This window comes from Pelecanus crispus, chromosome 9 (assembly GCF_030463565.1).
Source record: "Pelecanus crispus isolate bPelCri1 chromosome 9, bPelCri1.pri, whole genome shotgun sequence".
In the NCBI taxonomy this organism is placed as follows: Eukaryota; Metazoa; Chordata; class Aves; order Pelecaniformes; family Pelecanidae; genus Pelecanus; species Pelecanus crispus.
In genome coordinates this window covers 10,627,002-10,640,359 of record NC_134651.1, presented here as the reverse complement: position 1 = coordinate 10,640,359, position 13,358 = coordinate 10,627,002, and positions in this window count along the sequence as shown.

Below are 13,358 nucleotides of genomic sequence, written 5' to 3'. Positions count from 1 at the left end.
CTTTTTTTTTTTCCCCTAGGAAAGCAGTCCAGGATTAGAGGAAATAGGAAATATTTAAAAGCCATCCCTTATCTTCATGAAGCTGAGTATGACCAGGATGAAGAATAAAACTCTGGTTGTTCATGCCCTTTTTGTTCCTTTCTTTTTTTCTTAAAGGAAGAGCTAAATTTTGAACCCACAGCTCATAAGGTTTGGAACATCTCCAATGTCCCTGTCTTGATGAAACTGGAGCACTAATAATCTTGCAAAACAGGGTTTTGTGAGGAAATGTGTTAAGATTAGTCACTTAATTGCTATTATATCCTGGACAGTGACATCATTTTTTCTATTCTGTATTATAAGCATGGATATCCTTATAAAATGTGATTTCTTCTCCAGACTCTTTATTTAATGATTTATAAAAACACACTTTTCCAACTATATCATTCTTATACTTGCCCTGTTATAACAACTTACTTTTCTAATTTATATGCACAAGTGATTACTGGACACATTCATGCATTACCTCATGGTTAGCTCTTGTAAAATATTGCCAGGCAGAAAAGGATGCATCTCAATATTGAGATTTCTTATAAACACTTATCTCATAAGATACTCTACAGGGAAGTATTTTGTGCTTTGTAGCATCTCAGATAAGACCACTGAGTGGATAATGAAAGATTGAATTCTGGAGAATAAACACAGGGACTAGTATCTAGGTCTCTTGACACTAGTCTCCTTGGACACTACCGTGACGACTGTAACACAAACACTTACACACCTAGGTATGTTACTTTGGAAAGAAGTTTGAGATCGTTGTGGGAAAGGAACATAGGAATTCTGTTCATGGCTGTGCACGCTGTCTCTTGGCTTAATAGCTTATTTCAAAATAGTGTAACATCTACTATATGGGACGTTCTCCAGGTAGTGGGAGGCAGGATTTGAGGGTATTCCTCAAGGTGTTCCTTGCTGTGCTGTTGGCTGGGTTGTAGCCAGCTTGAATGCTGAAAACCTAGCTTGGGTGCCTATGGATCTTAGCACTTCCAGCAGCAATGAGCTGTGATTACACAGGCTCCTCTTCAAGGCTCTTCCCTTCTCTCAACTCATCCAAGGAAAAAAGCAAAACAATTTAGGAGTGCCTTAATTCAGCACTCTCCATCAACTACCTACCATTTAAGCTTGTGCATCAATGGTAAGTGACAGGATATTACCCAGTATCAATAGGTACTTTCTTTCTCAAGAGTGTGAGAGATTGAACTGGTGGACGGTGACTTTAACTCTGTACCTGCTTTGTACGGTGTCTTAAAGAGTAATGATTACTCCTTGCTCAGGCATGTCCATGACAAAGTGCGGGGCTCCAGTGTGTCTGGGTTACGCAAATGCCTCAGCAAACAAGGCAGAGACAGCTTGAAGGGGCAAGACAGACACCCTGGAGAGGTAAAGAAAATTTCAATACCTCATCTAAAACTGATACAGCCACCTTGGGCTGTAAAGGACAAAACAAAATAGCTTTGCCAATGTTGGCCATGAACGCAGGTTTCAGATATATCAGCGGGTATGAGAAGGTCTCACAGATCAAATCACTAGCTTGCACTTAACACTGTTGAGGCTGTTCATCAGTACAGCTGTAGAAGCAATTTTTTATAACAGAGATGCATTTTATACAGCAAAAGGGTTTAGCAAAAGCATTTGCCAAGCAGAATAAGCTGGCAAAAATATTTCTTCCTTCCAATAGAGTGTTTACAGTAAAGTATTTGGCACTTCAGAAATTGCAAATTAATCACATTTCCAGCTGATATTTGCTATGGGACCTATGTGCATCTCAGAATGAGTATCTTCAGTCTCTTAAGCACCACCATCCTTCCTACCTAAACCAAGCGTGCTAATAACACACTCCATATTTCCAGGCAGATCTCCCAAGAAGTGTAGGTGTGCCCACCAGCAACGCCATGCTGTCTCCAAACGACTGCTCATCTCCCTCACCCCATCAGTGCCCTGAGGATGCTAGTGGACCTTTGTGGACCTCAGCAGCCTCGCCTGGACCCTCTCCCCATCCTGTCCATGGGTCTGGGGCTCCATTTCAGCAGCCTTGGGCTGCCCATCCTGCCCCAATGGCACCATGGGATGCCAGTCTCCAGCCCTGCCCAGCTGTGGACCTCTTGCTCCAGACCCTGACCTCATTTCAGCTCTGTCACCATAAACTGATGATCTGGTCTCTTGATTGAATGTGGCCACCATCTCCAGGCTGGCCCTGCTCCCTCGCGTGGGTCGTGGCCTGGCCTGTGAGTCCGGGGATCCCCTGCCGCTCCCTGGCCCCAGGAGCCCCTGTCCCATGCTGTGCCCTGTGCTGGTTTGTGCACGTCAGTCGTGCTTTCCTCACCCCCAGACACAGCATGTTGTGGTTTAGTTCAGGTTAGCGCTGATGTACACTGACAGTTTTGAATAGCAATCACAAAAAGGTTTTTGCTTGTGTTGTTTTTTCGCCTCGTTATTTTGGGGTAAATGTAGTGAAGTGGGGTTATATATACTGCTCTTGGCGAATGAGACTTTACTGGCCTTTAGGATGGAATACCATAACTAAAAGATGATTTTTAGCACAAGTTGTATATCATATAGCAAGAGTATATGTCAAGTCTAATGACAGATCATGGTACTACTGATAATGCAACACCTCCACGTTTCACTTTTGGCTAAGCTTCAAGAAAAGTCACGTAGGCTCAGAGTTTCAAAAACCTGTCTATAATTTCAGAGTCAAACTTTAGAACTAACTGCTGCAATGAATAAAACCACAGGAACTGTTTAGTACTTCTTAAACTCAAGCTTTATAAATCTGAAACTGGATATTCAAAATTTGAGTGTGTATGTATATATATATTATATGTATGTACTTATTTTATTCTAAAAATCCATTTGTGGCCTAGTATTCTAGAATTAGGGTACAATAATCTACCATGCAGGGGCAAAGAAAAAAAAAATAGCTGTGAACATGACAGATGATGTTTCTGCAGCCATATGAGACAAAGAAACATATGGCTGCTCCATCCGAAGTTCCTACAATGCTTTATGTCTTCAAAGTGTAGCAAAACATTGGATGATTAACATAATTAAAGCATTTTACAAATGATTCCTAATTATTTTTGCAAATGTAAATGATGATGCTGACGTGAAGTTTTCTGCTGTGTATGATGAATACTGAGTTCTCATTTTACTGAGTACTGTAATCAAATTTAGAACAAATGTTATATAAGTGCATAAGCAATCCTAATCCTAATCCCTTTTCTGCTGTCTCACTTTCTCCATCTAGGCCTGCTGCAGCTGTAAATCTATAAATCTCCCATATTTTGTGATTTCCCTGCATATTTTTTTTTTTCACAATCTCCTGTCTTTTTCTGAAAGCATACATTTTCAGCTGATAATGATTCTAATGGAATGAGAGGTCTGGTTTCTAGCCTTCTGCCAGCTGCCTTATTGTACTGTATGTTTGATCACAGCAAAGGTACTTTACTGATGCTATTGCTATACCACTGCCCAATCCTCCAAGATGTTGAAGCACCTATTGGAACAAATCCAGAGGTCGTTAAACATTTTTTACTCTGTCCTTAGTTGAATATCTATTGTTTTCAGTGTTTTATTAATATCACTAGAGGTTGGCTGAGGGTATGTCAACAATGCATAATTCAAAGAAGATATCAAAGATAGCTATAAACAAACTAGTTGGTAATAAATCAGTTCTAGCATTGGAGCACTAAATTCTCATTGGGCAACCTGACCCTGTTTCTGATTTTACCCCAGGATTTGTGCCACTGGTATAATAAGAAATTATTTCACTGGCTCAATGAAAAATGGTGAGGAGGGACAGGATCCTGTACAGATTTAAATCCTGGACTCAGAAAAACAAGGGAGAGAGTGCTAGTGATTGTGTTTTGTGATATATTTTCCAGGAGATGTTTTGGAATTTACCAGCTTTATAAAATTCACCAAAAACTTTATAAAATAATCCACATATCAATTAAATAATCTTATGACAATTGTTATTCTTAATTTTTACAAAAAAATCACTTTTATTGAACTGTGTCTTTTATTTGGAGTATTTCTAAGGGTGCACAATAGCAAAAGATAAGTACGACAGCTGAGTGGTTCACAGCATATAATTTATCCAGTTAATTTAATTTCTTTGTATTTGTCTACAAATTGCTTATAATTTTATGTAATTAATTCATTACATGAACCTAATTGCTAAAATAGCTGTGAGATTGTCCAGCTGAAATAAATAGCAGGCTTTCATTGACTTGAGTGGGAACAGTGCTAGACCACTGGAGGCTTATCCCTGCTCTGTAAATGTTACTGAAGTTATTCTTTGGAAGTACTGAAAGAATGAGCTGTTTCACATTTGACATATTATTCCTTCTATTTCTTGCTTGCTAGAACAGAAATCATTCTTAAGCAGAGAATAGTTACATTTATAAATTGGTGAGTGAGTCCTGCAAATATTCTTCATTTTTTTTTACTATCATGCCTGCCCATGAATCTGTTTGCTAAAATGCATGTGGAAGAAACCCAACGCAATCACTGTAAATGTATTTACAAATTGAAACTTACATTTATAGTAACTCTTTCTTTGGAATCAACACAGATTAACTAAGTTTTGCCTTGCATAACTAACCTTTGTTGATGTGATATATAATATGATCTGGTCAGAGGCTAAAAGAACACATGCAGTCAAAAACTTAGTGCTTATCAATGGAAATAAGAGCTCAGGTGTCTGTCTTCTCTTCCAGTTTTATCTATTGGTTTAATTACTGCTATTGCACTTCCACACAATTCATGCTTGTTTCACAACTAGGACTATAGCATCACAATGATAATGATGGCGACATGATTGCTTGTATTCATTATATGAAGACTTCAAATCTAATATGAGATTATAGTTAACAGTAGAGCTTCTTGAATGATGAGTTTACTAGCCACTTGATAATGTACAGATTTCATGGCAGGTACTACAATCCCGTGCTAAAAATATAAGGCAAAAGCTCAGCATATATAGTACTCAAGCATGTTATTAGATGATGAGCAATAGCAAGCAAAACAATAACGTTTCATGGTTTTTAAGTAACTGTTATCTCCTTTTGTTTTGCTCGTCCCCAGCTTTGCCCATTCCACAAAAATATATTTAGATGCTTCAATATCACTGACATCAGTTGTGAGTTAAGCAACTCTTTTCTAGAAAATAAAATGGGCAGCGGTCTTCCAGCCCCACACTCCTGCCCTAGGCAAGACCTGCTGCACCAGCCAATCCTGGTCATCGAGCTGCTCCTAAAAATCAATTACAAAGGCTCAGCATCCCCCAAAGCATTAAGTTTTTCTGAACCTCTAACCTAGATCTTCTTCACCAGAAGGTCATTTTTTTGCCTCTTATCCTGGCCCAAATATGAGGAACAATAGTGAGCAATAGCTTTGTACCATCTGAAAATAGTCCTTCTTGCTTAACCTGAAGAACACCCAGTTTACTCAAGTTTTGCCTATAAAATCTGTGGTTATTTTTGTTGCTGTCATCTGGACTTCTACCAGTTGGCCACCTCCTTTCCAAATTGCCAAGTACCAAACAGGACTGGTACTTTAACTGAGGCCTTATCTGTGCTGCACAGAGTGGAAAAATAATTTCACTTATCTTGCATACATTTGTATAGCCCATAACAAGATACAGTGTTTTTTTCCCCCCATAGCTACACTGTTGACTACTGGTCAATGTATGCTCTGCTATGACATTTTTAACTTCTTTTCCTGGCAGGCCAAATCAGGCACTTTTTATATCTAATATTTGTGCAATTTATTATTCTTAAGTAATTCCCATTTTTTCATTGATCATTTTTTTAGCACCACCCAGATTACTTATCTAGTTTACCAAGATTATTCTGAATTTGGCTCCTCTCCTTCAAAGTGCCTCCCACCTTGGTATCATCTGCAAATATAATAACACACTATTCCCTAATCTGAACGCTTAATGAAAATACTGATTAGTATCGGACCCAGAACAGATTCCCACAAGAACCATCCTTCCATTTTCACAATGAAAATGGGTTTGACTAGCACTAGCTCTTATTATTAACCTGGATTTGAGTTACCCTTAGAAAACAGTTTCCAGTACACCTGGCTTGCATGGCTACCCTGGAGCCTTTCTTGAGATAAACAGGATTCTGGGTTAGTCAAAGAATTCATTACAGAGCACACAGATGGCTAAAACAATTGTTATTGAACTGTGTTAGCCCTTTGGACAAATGCCACCTGAAAGTACCTGAAACTGATATGGACAAAGTGCCTTGTCCAGCTTGTACATTTTTAATGATATTCTGCAAGGTAAATGTATGCAGTGCCAGCTGAGTTAGCCCTTCTGCATATTGCCAAAAAGATACTGCAGGTGACCCAGAAAGTACAGTAGATAACAGCTGAGGTTAGATCATCTACACAATTGCTAGGTTTCCTTATGTTCCTTTTTCACTTCTTCTCATTTTATTGCATTTCCAGCTCTGGTGTTGGAGTGATGCTACCCTCAGGAATATAAATCTTGGCTGTAAAACCACCATGAAAGCCACCCCAAAGAGACTTGTTCTTGTCTGTCTGTCATATGTGGTCAGACCAGCAGGCATTTCTTACGATGTTTTGGGAGAAAGACCAGAGAAATTGAGGGACTCATGGACATGTTCAAAATTTATCAAAACCAATCCAGATAGGGTTTATTTATTCTTAATAGATTTTTCTTTCTTGAAATTACCTATCTTCCTATTTGAACATATGTATCTTTGAGCTGAATGAGGAACTGGGATTTGCCTGTGTAAAGGCACACATAAATTAAAGGAAAAAAAAATCCTTCTTTTGATAGAAAAGGCTGTTGCTCAGAAAAGAATCTGTAAGGAAAAATTATTAACTCTTATTTCAGATTTGATAATCTGATTTTTGTTCTGAGATTGAAGCGTGTTATTAACAGTATAATTTAGATATCAGATTTACCTCTTCTCTTCTGCTGCCAGCCTGTATTTGGTTTCAGGATTCTAATGTTGACTATTAACCTATTTAAATATTCACCAACAGCCTTCTGCCAAGGTAGATTAATTCACCATCTTGTGTCCCTGTCAAGTTGTCAATTTGTCAGACATTTTTCAGTTGCCAGTGCCCTTTATAGTGACAATGATGGCATACAGCTGAGCAACAGTTTTTCTGTTGGTATCTCCTGTTACAGAAAAGCTCTCCAATATTTGAGTAGCTAAAGCTTTCTTTCTTGGCATGTCTGAAAAAACAGTCTTTTAGTCAAAAAGCAAGAAGTGTATACAGAAAGGAACTGATGTACTATCTTGTTTGATTTATGACAGTGAGGGCCAGTAACACCAATATGAAAGTTACCTCTAAAGCTAAAGAAACACTGTCAGTTTTTATACCCACTTTATTTTTCATCCAGAACCATGAAGAAAAGACATTAATGTTAATCATGGAAGGATTCTGGCTCTCCCTCCAGTGATGGCCAGAATTAACCCCATGTCAGTCTTTGATAGTATATGGAATCATTCATTTACTTACTGAATCAATAATTAATCAATAATTAATTATAATTAATGGTATATTTATTGAATATAACATTATTTATGTTATAATTCATACCAGTGCCTTAAAAAAAAAATAGATTTCTTTTGGTTACCTCAACTTTTAGAACATCTTTCTGGGGGACACTTTAATCAGAAACATTCAAGACATACTCCTGCAAGTGATGATTAATATAGTTTTCATGATGGAAATCAAATCAGCTGCATCAAGTGCACAAAGCTCATTTTATAGCTCAAGTACTTCCAGCTTGCAAGTGAGTATTAAAACCACAAATTAAATAAAACAGTTTTCCAAAGCAAGGAAACTCTGTTGAAGTCTATAGAGACAAATGTTTATTTATGTATTTTGGAGGTATTTAGGAGTGGTAGTCATCTATGAAGAAGTCTAGGTAAGCCAGCGGAGTTACAACAGGGATGTAAAAATGAGCTGGGAACGAGGCCCTTGGGTTCCCAGACATGCTTCCCTCCCCAGGGGCTGTTTTAGGTCAACATACTACTGAGGAAAGGGATTTTTCCTCTCTTAGGCATGTGCCCAAAGGCACATCTGATGCAGGGGGCGAGCAGAATGCATCCCGGTCTGACAGCAGGCCAGAGCCCAGGATGCTTCATTGCAGCCACAAGCATCCCAGAAAAGCATTGCCAGAAAGTGGTAACCCCCAACATGGCCTCTTCAAGCTCAAACCTCTCTAAATCCATCCCCAAGGACATGCACACAAAGACTTAGAAGAAACTCTAGCTTTTAGCTGGAAACTGAATTTTCTCCCTAATTACAAAGAAGCCTCTGACTCCTGACACCCACTGACTTCCCAGCAGTTTGGTTCCAAGTCTAGAGAGGGCACCAGTTTTCATTTAGTTGAACACAGTAGAAACAGAAAAACATTTAGTATGTGTCCAAAAAAGTCTTACAGTCAAGGTTATTACCTATGTTAAAAAAGATGACTAAACACACAGAGATATGCTATGCGTAGTTAAAACTATACTCGACTGTCTGACTACAAATAAGCTGGGCGGATACCCTATCCCATTTGCTAGAAGCAGTTTGCATATGGTGATTGATTTCAATGTAATCTGCAATTCTGTTTAGCAGGTGCTATACTAGCAAATCTATCATTAAATAAATATGACACAAATGTAATTGTACACATGGGGATGCTTTCACAAGGCTTTGGACATGTTACAAATTGGTACATGGATAATGTACTATATAAGATCAGATAGCTAGGGCTGCAGCCTGTACTGTATACATTTCCACTCTGGAGGCAATGTAATGATGCTGCTAGGTTAAGAGAAATATATAAAAAAAAAAAGTCCCGCAAGAGATCCCTATTTCCTGGAGAATAATTAATTTTTTCTTTTTTTTTTTTTTTTCAGTTTTAATAGAGGCTGAACATCAGTGTTTGAATTGGAGAGAGAAAAGGAAGGAAATGATGCGTGCGTGGATAGGGAGAGTCAGTCTCCTGGGAGACCAGTTCTAACAGGTCCATGGAAATTAATCTCTTTCCATCATCCTCAGGCTCCAGCTACACAAGCAAGGACTGGGCAAAACAGGAGCATTCAGGACCAAAGTTAATGGGGTGCGCATTATATTAGCACCCAAACGGAATTCCAGAAGAAAGCTGGTATGGTCAAATAATTATTTCTATTTGTTTGCATTTTTTGTTCATATTTAATCTATAAGGCTGTGAGATGGCTGCACCAACAGTGTGTTTCCTGAGGGACAACTAGTTCCCATCCTTCCAACACTGCAATTAAAGGAAAGGCAAGATATTCCTATAAATGTCATGACCTGGCTTCAAAATATTCTATTATTTTATTGTCACCTGTTTGCTTATGGCTTTCCATTTTGTTCAAATGGCAGGTGAAATTTAACTTCTCGGGTTCTGACAAAAATTAACGACACTTGACATAGACAATACAGAATAAAATTTTAAATCTTTGGTAGTTTATTTGCCCCAGTGGGCAGATCTGCCACACAGAGGTGCTCTTCTGAGGTACTTCTCACAGATCAGGAAGTGACAATCCATTTTGCAGATTGTAGGAAACCTTCTCATCAGGGTCCTCAATGGCCTGGTGAGTTGGGAGGTTAGGGCTTTGTGTCTTGTCATGATGTTGTTTTCATTACATTTCCACAGTTCACTTTTTAGCGCTCTCTTCAAGAGCTGCTGGGTAATTGCTAAATTAATTTTAAAGCATTTATTTTAGTAGTTAATGATACTGTAGTTTCACAGGCCAGTCAGACCTTTTAGTCTAACCTTCTTCCTGCCACCGGCCAGGCTGTTTCACTCAGTACCTCCCATATGCAGACCCTACTATTTGGTGAAACGAGATATTTCTATTCCTTAATAGAAAAGAAAAGAACCAATTCTTTACTTAATGCAAACGAGGAGGAGCCCAGCCCTCCCTTACAAAGCTGTTGCAATGTCCAATCACTTTGTTAAAAATGGAGTAATTTTTAAAATTTTAATTTTTAAAAAGTAATTTTTAATTTGAATCTGATTTAAGGTACCCACCGGATTTAGGAGTCCCTTGTACTTTAAAGTCTAGACAGTCCAATACTATCAGATATCTTATTTATGTAAATGTTTACAAACTGCTGACTGGTCACCACTTCACCTTCATGTTAACCCACTAAACAGATTAAGCTTTCCACAATTTCCACTGGGAGCTTTGTTTATTTTCCAGAGCTCAGTTTACTCCTCCAGCTTGGTTTGCAGGCAGGCAGTGCTTTGTGGGGAATCACATGGCCAGAAGCGGAATGAGTAAAATATTACAGATCAAAGTCAGAAAGAAAGAAGCAACGGCGAAAGCAAAACAATGCTTGAGCATAAACACTTGGTGTGGGAAAATGGTGATGCTACCTGGCACATCCTGGTAAAACCAGGGATTTCATGCTGCCGTGACCCAGCTCCCATGTGGTGCACAGTGCCGAGGGCATTTTGCAGAGACCTTGTGCCATGGCTCTTCAGAGGTGAAATACTCTTTAGGGTGCTGCATGGTGTAGGGAGAGAGAGAGGCTCTTCCCAAAGTACCCAGTCAAGGTGCTGTGAGCTGAACCCCTGCGGATGAATGCAATGCGGTGGTTTCGCAGCTGGGTTAAGATGGCAGGAGCTGGGCCAGGCACTCGGTCCTCCCCGACCCTCTGCTGCTCCACTCTCACCTTGCACCAGGGGTAGAATAGGACTCAGACACCCATCAGGCACACCTGACTTTTTTATTTATTTTTTGCTGCCCAGACCAGCTTCCCCAGTGAGTTGGCCATTAGCTGGGCCAGTACAGAGAACCTAGGACAGGCCCAGGACTTCACTTTTTTGAGAGGCGCAGCTTGCTGTTGCAGCTCTGGTGCGAGCTGGGGCGAAACCTCACCCCCTGTGGCTTCCTTACACCTCTGCGCAGGAAGCACAAAAAGGATGTCACACCCTTAAAAAAAACCTCGTCCAACAGTCTCCTGATGCGGACATAAATGCAACCTCTGCCTGGGAGGACAAGTCGCCCCCTCCCCTCGGCAGCCCTGGATGCACTGCGGTGAATCTGGCTTCTCCTCCCACTGCCTGTGAGCTCATTAGGAAAATATTGCTGCCAGGAAGCAGCAATTCGCAGCAGAGAGGTTTACAAGCATGACTGCGGCTCTGGACCTGCCCCATCATGTTCAGGCTGCAGGGGGGCTCGCCTCCTGGGCTCACTCTAGTGCAACCTTCAGTTTTGAAAGGGGATTCAGAAACAACACAATTTTTAAGGGGCAGAGAAGTAATCAGGTAATTGCCTTAATGGTTACATGCTCAGCTTTCCACTGTTTGCACAAATGAACCACAAGCAGGAAGATTGATAGCACTGGAAACCTTGGACTAGCTCTTGAGGCAGAGATAATCGTTCATCACTCGCTTAGGCAGTCAGTAAACAAACAATAGCGTTTTACACTTCATTTGTCAGCCTACAAGATATGGGTTGTATTCGTGTTTTATCTCTGCACCCATCTTACACAGTGCTGTCATGCAATTTGCATGGATTTTTTTTGAATTAGCAATAATTATAAGTAGAAATACGCTACTGAGTAAATTATATAGTCACTTGCCATTTCCCCAAGAAGCACAATGCTCCTCTCTGTTTCAGTTCTCGTACTCATCTGCACCTGCTACAGGGAAAAATTCAATGTGGCTGGAAAATATAATCAAAAGCAAGCTGAACCATTCCCGAGCACAGTGGTCAGTATTTGTAAAGCACAAATATTCCCGTACAATAAGCTGGACTAATCAGCATTATCAGCATTTCTCAAGCTACGTTTTCAGATACTTGCTACAAATATCTGAAGGATATTACAAGAAGGAGGTCTTTTTTTCAGTTTAAAGCACAGTGAAGAATCAGGCCAAAAAAATGCCAGTTGTATGTATTTTTGTAGAAGCATTGATGTCTATTTGCTTGCCCCAGCAAGGTCCAAAGAGCTCTCTGGTAATTTCTGAGAACTCAGAAACATCATGGGAGGACAGATCACTTCATGCGTGCAGTGGAGACTGTTGCTTGGTGCCATTCAGCATCTAAATAGAAGAGGATGACACAATATTCAGCTTTGGGGGAAAGCAAAACCCAGAGAGTCATTGGCTCTAAGTTTGACATTCACTGGTCCTTCTCTGTGGACCATTCTCACTGGCACTGCATGTCTTTGGTTCACGGTGCTCAGCAGCACACTGAAAAGCTAATATGAGTCTTAATGGCACCAACCTGCTCAAGGACATGCCAGGACTGAGGTGATGAATTTCTGTTCTTATCATGTCACAGACTGTACAAATGGGGCATGATTGTTTATGCTGCAATGCCTGAAATAATTCAGGAGACTTCCAGCCATTTTTAAATGGCTTTAAACTTCCAGCCATTATGCTCACAAGAAACTGCTTTTACTCTGCCTGTTCTTTGTTTCTGGGCTCTGAACTCCATTTCCACTCAAATAGTCACAGTTTCAAAGCCTATGTAGAACACAGCTCCTCAAAAATCTCCACAAAGCATCTATAAGCTGCACAATATCTATAAATTTCAGTGACGGTATGTAGCTTGAAAGCCAAAAAAGGTGACGGAAACAAGGACACTCTTATAGGCATGAGCTTATAGTCATTTAAAACCTGAATACAGAACTGAACAACAGAACAGCTAAAACTCTCTGATTTACACCATCTGCTTTCAACACAGACACAAGTAAGCACAGTCAAAAATTGTCAGGAAAGTATGAGACAGGAGTGAAAATTAGTTATAGTATCCTGTGCCACTTGTTGGCAGCCAAAACACTAGGAAAAATGTTTGACATTGGCTAAGGAAAAGCTCATGCAGGGATAGCAGGGACTACTCTTTATCAGCGCATCTTCAGCTCAGCCTATACAAATAGAAATCCTGGATATATCCACACCTTGGCAGGATTTCCTTTTTCTGGTCTGGTCCTGTGTCTCACACCATGTCACACTACTCTGCAAGGAAGACACTGTCTTAAAGAAATCCATACACCCAATCCTAACTGCTTGTTATGAAAGGCAATGTAATAGAAATATTTCTCTGTCCTGGAATATGTCTGTATTGGTGCTGTGGAACAAGATCTATTCAATTCTTCAAATATAGTTGATAATCCCTAAAGTGTCCTGCTCACCTGGTGCTACACCCTCAATGTCATATCCAGCACCAATGCTGTTTATTTCCTATAGCCTGATGCTCCAAAATCTATTAACAATCTCTGTAAAACTGATGTATATACACGTATCATAAATACATCATATTGCCTCTTCTCAGAGGCAAGGTATTTTAATACCGTCC